Source organism: Callospermophilus lateralis, chromosome 11 (genome assembly GCF_048772815.1).
Source record: "Callospermophilus lateralis isolate mCalLat2 chromosome 11, mCalLat2.hap1, whole genome shotgun sequence".
In the NCBI taxonomy this organism is placed as follows: domain Eukaryota; kingdom Metazoa; phylum Chordata; class Mammalia; order Rodentia; family Sciuridae; genus Callospermophilus; species Callospermophilus lateralis.
The window spans coordinates 46617011-46625111 of record NC_135315.1 but is presented as its reverse complement, the minus strand read 5'-3'; the positions used below and the strand labels follow the sequence as shown (position 1 = coordinate 46625111).

The 8101-nt window shown below is 39.7% G+C and overlaps 1 pseudogene; it reads left to right on the top strand.

The window, feature by feature from the left end:
• The first annotated feature begins 3770 nt into the window (after positions 1-3770).
• Positions 3771-7223, top strand: LOC143409288 (olfactory receptor 1468-like; annotated as a pseudogene).
• The last annotated feature ends 878 nt before the right edge of the window (positions 7224-8101 follow it).

Sequence of the window (8101 nt, the reverse complement as noted above, 5' to 3'; positions counted from 1 at the left end):
TATTATTTGTCTCCAATACCTTTAAGAGAAATAATAAGGCCCTTTAAAAACCCAAGTGAAAATGATCATTTTTTCTCATATACAGTGTTTACGTGTCCTCCAATAGTTGATCCCACCACCATCACAATAAGTATAACCTTACAAGTGTCTTTATCTCTTTGATCATTTATTACTTTTTCTCATCTTCTTTTCAACATGTTTCAGTAGCCCATTCTTTTCTAAATATTTATCTGTTTGCTTCTGTCACAAAAGGAGTGTTGGATTTCTCTTCCCTGCCTGACTGGTCATTCTTAGCAACTGTAATTGGTCTCTCTCTCTCTCTCTTTCTCTCTCTCTCTCTCTCTCTCTCTCTCTCTCTCTCTCTCTCTCACACACACACACACACACACACACACACACACAGATCACACGCCACTTTTTTGGGGGTAACCTTGGATAAAGCTCAGTATTTGGGGGCATGATGGCATGTCTCTGTAATTCATCAGCTTGGGAGGTGAGGCAGGAGGATCACAAGTTCAAAGCCAGCCTCTGCAACTTGGTAAGGCACTAAGCAACCCAGTGAGACCCTGTCTCTACTAAAACATAAAAAATGGGCTGGAGATGTGGTTCAGTGGTTGAGCTCCTCTGGGTTCAATCCCCAGTGCCAAACAAACAAACAAAAACCCAATCTGTCTCCAAGTCATCAAAAATGCAGTGGTACCCAAACAATTAAATATGTGGGAAACTCATTCACTAAATGATATAAATGAATTCTACTGCTGGGAAGTCCCCCCCACTGCGGATGGTGTTTAACAGAACTGCATTAACAGTTTGTACCTTTGGACTTTGGACACCATGTGTTGGCATCATAAAGGGAAGAAACATGAGGAGAAAATCATGTACCTGGTTTCTCAGACTTTTGCTTACCTTTTGAGTTTGTGGGACTATCTTTGTGTCAAGAACCTGTGCAGGGATCACAAAACCAGAGATAGCAGCTGCAGACGTTTTCATAGATGATCCACTGAGCTTCCTCTTCTTCGGCCATTAAATACAATATCCTCACTCTGGGATGCACACAAGAATCATGTAGGACAGTGTTTCTAAACTCAACACACATGCAAATTACCTGCCATTAAGACATTCATTCTGGTGCTATAGCTCAGACTCTACATTTTAAATGAACACCCAAGTAGTGGTGTGAATACTGTGATTACTGGACTGCACTTGAGTAGCAAATACACACATTGCCGTTTAACTCAGATTACTGAGCACCTTCAGATAACTTAATTGGAATCTCTGTGAAGTGGCTTGTGCAAAGCTTTTTAAAGCTCCTTAGGTGAATATAAAATAAAAGAAAGTTTAAGAACTGTTACTGCACTGAACCCTGTCTTACAGGCCTGGTATGTCAAAATGCTGTGATCTTTGAGGATTCACTGCACATTAAGTAACATTAATGAGCAGTGTTATTAATAAAAAGTGTTATAAGTGATGAACTTTAGTCAAAATATTTTTATACTGTGGCAAAGTCTTGGAAGGCAACTTGATGGAAAAGAGGGAAGTTGTCACACCTGAAAACTTACCTGGCAGAACATCATACAACCTGGCATATTGACAACTTACCCAGGGTGTCTGAGGGTGACTCTGGGGCCCTGACCCAAGATCTTGCTCCCCTTTAATCATTACAAGCATATGAAGTAACGTCCTCTGTAGTCATCACGTGTCTGCCATCTCTTCTCTGCCATCCCTTCTCATGTCTCACCTTCTAGCCATCCACGGGCCCAAGAGGCTCTACATCCCAGGGGAGTCCAGATTCAGGCCTAACTCATTAGGCACAAAGTAATTATCCAGGATCTCTTCAAGGCAAATTATCAGAGTCCTGTATGGTGACTGATTAAAGCCAGTGATCACACCCTACTGTACTTTGGGGAAAGGTGGGGATAGAGAGCCCAGGGATGTATGATGAATCATTGCCCATTTAGGGAATGGATAGGAATCCTGAATCCTGTGCTGTTGGAGCCTACATTGGGGACTTGAAGAAAAATAGTTGGATAATCCATAAAAATAAATCAAGTACTAGACTGAGAATGATTTGAAATATCTTAGGAGCATAGCAGTTTATACAAGTGGCATCTGATTGCCCTTTTTTGCATTGTTGTGCAATCAGTAAACCTCACATAATGAAACTTACTTGATAAGGTTCAAGTGAGCCTTCAGGTGAGCATTATATTATGGAGCTAATGCTACAGAACAAAGTCTAGGTCATTAACCTCACTTTATCTTACCCTGTAGGCACTTTATCATGATACAGTGTGACAGGTAGAAGAAGAATAAATATAGTTCAATAAGATTTTAGGGGGAGAGACTGGGGTTGTGTCTCATTGGTAGAGTGCTTGCCTATCACATGTGAGGCACTGGATTTGATCCTCAGCACCACATAAAAAATAATAAAGAAACAAAATTAAGTTATTGTGTCAATATGCAACTAAAAGTAAAAAAATATTTTAGGGAGATAGGGATAGAGAGATAGATCACTAAGAAAATTTTGTTACAGTATATTGTTTTAATTGTTTTAAATTACGATTAGATATTGTTGTTAATCCTTTTCTTTGCTAATTTACCATGTTTTAATGTTGGCTATCTGCCAAAGGCTCATACATAAAGGCCTAGACTCAATATTGCAGTTTAGGAGTTGCTGTGGTTAAGTGGAAGGAACTTGTGAAAAGTCCTCAGGTCATTGTGGATGATTTGAAATGGATCATGGAATCTCCATTCTAGTTTGAGATCCTATTCTTTGGCTGCATGTGCTCTGCCATCCCTATCCCATGAGGTGATCATGCAAAGGTTGTCCTGACCAAGGCTGCACTAGGCCATTTGCCATTCTAACTCCTCAAACTGTGAGCTAAATGAACCTGTTTATAAGTTGACTGTGCTAGATATTTCATTGTACTGGTGGAAAGCTGGTACGGGAGTCTTTTTAATATTTGGTGCTGGAAAAATTGGATTTCCATATTTAAAAAATTAATTTTAATCTACACCTCACATTCTGTACAACAGTTCACAGAAAATGGATGGTAGATTTTTAATGTTTATATGAGTGCTGAGGAGATTCCCCATGACATCCTGCTCTGTGGAGCCAGAGATGTCTCAAAGCAAAGACTGTGGTGAGATGGAGCAGGATAGATGTGCAGTGCTTTCACATGGTAGCCACTGAAGTCAGTTGAGATCATTGCAACACTGACTGAAATAAGTGGCTAAGAAAAGTTAGAACAGTGCATTAGAAGTTTGTAGAAGGGACATGATGTTCTGCCAAGGGACATAACATCCTTTAGACTATCATTTGACTATTTTCTGTTTCAGGTGTGAGCTAATGTGCAAACAGCGGGTTGCTATTGTTCGTGGGGTAGTTGATATTGGTCACCAAGGGGAAACTTTGTTACTCTACACAACTGGAATAGAGAAGGTGACATCTGAAATCTTGCAGAATTGTTTGGGTACCACTTTATAATTCAAAGTTCATGACAAATGTTAATGAAAAGTATAAATCCCAATAAAGGAGCACCAATAAAGATTCAGGTCCCTACAATGGAAAGTTGCAATGTGCCACTATGTAAAGATCCTGCAGCAAATGATGGCTAAAAACTAGTGGATGGTGGGAAAGTGAATTATATATGCCAAACCTGGCTTCACATTCAAATACAGGGCCAGAATAATCTTGGCAGTGGGAAGTGACATGGCATAGATGGAGGAAGGGACGATGGTCATGCTGGGGCTTCTTAAAGATTTTCATAAAAATGAGCCAAATGTGATGCAAAGGTCCATTTTTCAAATCTGCATGAGGAAGGATTGAACATGTTCAGGTAAGTTTATTTTTTCTTACTCTTGTGATTTCTTTATATCTGCATGTTCTTTAATCATAGAAGTCTGATCCTTGTTAAATCCATTTCTTTCTATCCTAGGGACTGTGGAGAAATAACAGGTTCTGCCATCCTTGCAATGTTTCTGAAACACGAGTTTCATGGCAGTACTCTACTCAAAGACCACTATATGGTGTATGGATCCCTGTTATTCATAGGATAAAACCTAAACTCTTAAACTCCTAAGATTAATTCATAATGTGGTCCCTGATTACTTCATAGTTTCTGCAGCCATCCACCTTCACCTCCTGAATTGTAGGCTGCAGCCACACAAGTCTCCTGCCCCTTCCCCACATAGGCAATGAGAAAGCATCTGTCCTGAGCTGCTCAGCATCTTCACTTTTCCCCAAAGGATGGTCTGGTGTGAACAGAGGCTGTCATGAGTCACCACTACAGGACTCTGGGAGAATTAGTCTCTGAGAGGTCCTGGCTAATTATTTTGTCTTTAATGAGTTCCAGCCTTGGTACTCCTATGGGATGCAGAGCTCCTCTGACTTCTGTGAGTAGAAGGGGAAGAATAAGAAGGGATGGTGCAGTTAGGTGAAGACTATGGAGACTGTTATTTCCTGTGTCTCTGGTGAATAAAGGGGAAAGGATCCTGAGTTGGGCTCTGGAGTCACCCTCAGCCACCCTGGATGAGTTGGTAGCAGAGTGAATGAATTCTTGACTTTCAAACGTGATTGTCTTGAACTCCCAGGTTGTGTGGTGTTCTGCAGAATAATTTTTCAGGTCTGTTAAGTTTCCATCATTCTGCCTCCCAAGACTTTCTCACATGGTTTTAATACTTTAACTAATGTTCAACATTTTTATGTGTTATTAATAATAATGTTCATTGGTATAATTTATTGTGCAATAATATCGACAATTCTGTCAGTTCAAAATAATAGCAGCTTTTAAAATTTTGGGTTGAAAGTTGTAATTTTTAATTCTCCTTCTGCCCCTTCTCCTCCTCCTTCTTCTCTTTCTTCTTTGTATTTTCTTTCAGAGATTTAAAAATCTTTTCACAAGCCCTTCTTAGAGATAATTATTTAACTTTATCTGAACTTGGCAGTAATATGTATTTTCATGGCAGTGTATGTACTTGCTACTTACATGAAGTTTATTGACCACAGAATTGCCATTACCTGGATGCTCATTTAATATGTAGAAATTGAGCTATAGAACCAGAATGAATTTTTTTAAAAGAAATCCCCAGGTATTTGCACATCTATTAAGGTTTATAAGCACTGCCATATGTGATTCTTATGTCAGTGCAGGATGTAATGATGGATTTTACCACAGGAGAAGATCAGAGTTGATGGGTCAGCAGTGACACTACCAGGTGATGTCTCCAATTTGTGATCCCAGCATGTACTCCTGACTCAAGAGATCATCCTACTCACTCAGAAGGGACTCAGCATTCTGAGAAACCAGGTGCACAATTTTCCCTATGAGGGACAAGACTTGAGAAACTGCTTCCATAATCCAGGTGAGATGAGATGCCATTGTAGATGAGGAACTTGGCCTTGTGATAAGAAGTGGATGAAGTAGCAGGAGAACAAAGTGTAGAATATACATGACGTGGTGTGTTGGAGTTGATGGTAAGAGAAAAAATGAATGAAACAATTCACGACTTCTGATCTGATGCTGCATTCCTTTTTTAAAATATGAGAGTAGAGGAGGAAGAGAGAGGTACAGAGGAAGTACAATCTGATGAGTTTCATTAGGGACCTGTTGAGCTTAAGGAGCCTATGATTCATTGAATGGAAGACAATTGTTATGGGATATAGAAATTTATAGGTTAGGGACGTCTATACCTGAGTTTTATTTACTGATTATTATTTTTATTTACTTGATTATTTTTTTTGAGGTGCTGAAGGTTGCATTAGGGCCCTGTGCATGTTGGATGAGCATTTCACCACTGTGCTATATCCCCAGCTTTCATGTCTGAGTTTTAAATACTGATATAAGCCATTGGAGCATGTCAGGTTTATTAGGAGAGTTCCATATAGAGTTATGATAAGATAGGGTTTAGCAAAATCCATGAGGAATATCAACATACAAGTTACTGATAGAACAGGAGCCAATTATGGTTCCCTAGGATTACCAGACAGGCATGTATGTAAAAAAGTAATGCATTTTGTCTCAGAAACCAATAGGTAAGTGTTTAGGAAAGGATGGAATATTCAAACATGTTACAAAGAATTTAAGAAAAAGGCATTAATGATTATAAAGATGATGGACAATTAGATTTTAAAGATAATAATTATTGTAATCAAGGTGGGATCAGTTATTGTAGAATGAGTACCAGATCACATATAAGAGAAAAATGTTCATTTATTTGAATTGTTAAGGGACCCAAGTCTTTCTTTTTTTAAAAAAAAGATACAGTAGACAGAGCATGACAGGAAGGAACCAAACTCCCATCTCAGAGTTCCTCCTCCTGGGCCTGCCCATCCAACCAGAGCACCAGAACCTGTTCTATGCCTTGTTCCTGGCCATGTATCTTACCACCGTCCTGGGGAACCTCCTCATCATCATCCTCATTCACCTGGACTCCCATCTGCACACACCCATGTATTTGTTTCTCGGCAATTTGTCCTTCTCTGACCTCTGCTTTTCCTCTGTGACCATTCCTAAACTGTTGCAGAACATGCAGAGTCAAGTTCCCTCCATCCCCTATGCAGGCTGCCTGACTCAAATGTACTTCTTCCTGTGCTTTGCAGACCTAGAGAGCTTCCTCCTTGTGGCCATGGCCTATGACCGCTATGTGGCCATCTGCTTCCCCCTGCACTACACCACCATCATGAGCCCCAAGCTCTGTCTCTCCCTGGTGGTGCTATCCTGGGTGCTGACCATGCTCCATGCCCTATTGCACACCTGCTTGTGGTCAGATTGTCTTTCTGTTCGGACAATGTGATCCCCCACTTTTTCTGTGAAATATCTGCTTTACTGAAGCTGGCCTGCTCCAACACTCATGTCAATGAACTGGTGATATTTATCATGGGAGGACTTGTTATTGTCACCCCATTTCTACTCATCCTTGGGTCCTATGTACAAATTTTTTCCTCCATCCTCAAGGTCCCTTCTGCTCGTGGTATCCACAAGGCCTTCTCCACTTGTGGCTCCCATCTCTCTGTGGTGTCACTGTTCTATGGGACAATTATTGGTCTCTATTTATGTCCATCAGCTAATAATTCTACTGTGAAAGACACTGTCATGGCTCTGATGTACACAGTGGTGACTCCCATGCTGAACCCCTTCATCTACAGCCTGAGGAACAGAGACATGAAGGGAGCCCTAGGAAGAGTCTTTTGTAAGAAGACAATTCTATTCTCTGTATCATGGTAACTCTTGCAATAGGGTACACAGTTTTGTCCAGTATAAATATTGTGATGTATATTTGAATATTATTGCAGTTCTTTCTTCCCATCACAAAGTTTTCTTTTCAAATAAAATATCACATAATTTTCCAGTGTTAAAAATCTGAAGTGAAAACAAAAGAGCTGAAGTGGAGATGGGTAGTTGATGTAAAGCTTTTTATCAGTAACCTGCTAGGAAGGTTTTCTGCTTGTTAATTCTAGCTGACCCTGGAAGCATAATTTAAATATTTTAATTGAAATTTCTATCTGTTAAATCGATAATTTACCATGTGTTCCTTTTTTAAAACCATAACTTAAAAAAATTTTTTTAGTTGTTGATTGACACACAGTATATTTATTTATTTCTATGTGGTGCTGAGGATCAAACCCAGTGCTTCACACATGCAAAGCAGGTGCTTTACCATTGAGCTACAGCCTCAGCCCCAAAACTATAACTTTTTTTTTTTTAAAGTGATATACTGCTATCCCAGGTCAATGCCAAGATTTAAACAACTCAGGCCAATGCTTGCTCTTCTAAATGGAACTTTTTATCCCTGAATAGAAAGTCTTTACTTATCTCTTTCTCAGAAAGTGTTCACATCATTCTCCTAACCTTTATTACTTCTACCTTCTTTCCATTTTCTGCATTATTCTTTTGTACCCAATCTGTACTTAAAATAAAATTTCCATTTACTGTGTTCCAGCAGTTTAGTTTGTATTTGCTAGAAACAAAGTCCCCTTGAGGCGCTAAGTGCTATTGAGTCTGTTTTTCTGTGGGGACAAGTGCATGGAGTACTGCATACATGGCGTACGTTAAAAGTGTCTGAGCGGCAGGCCACTCCCTTTGTGCCAGGCATGTAAGCGGCA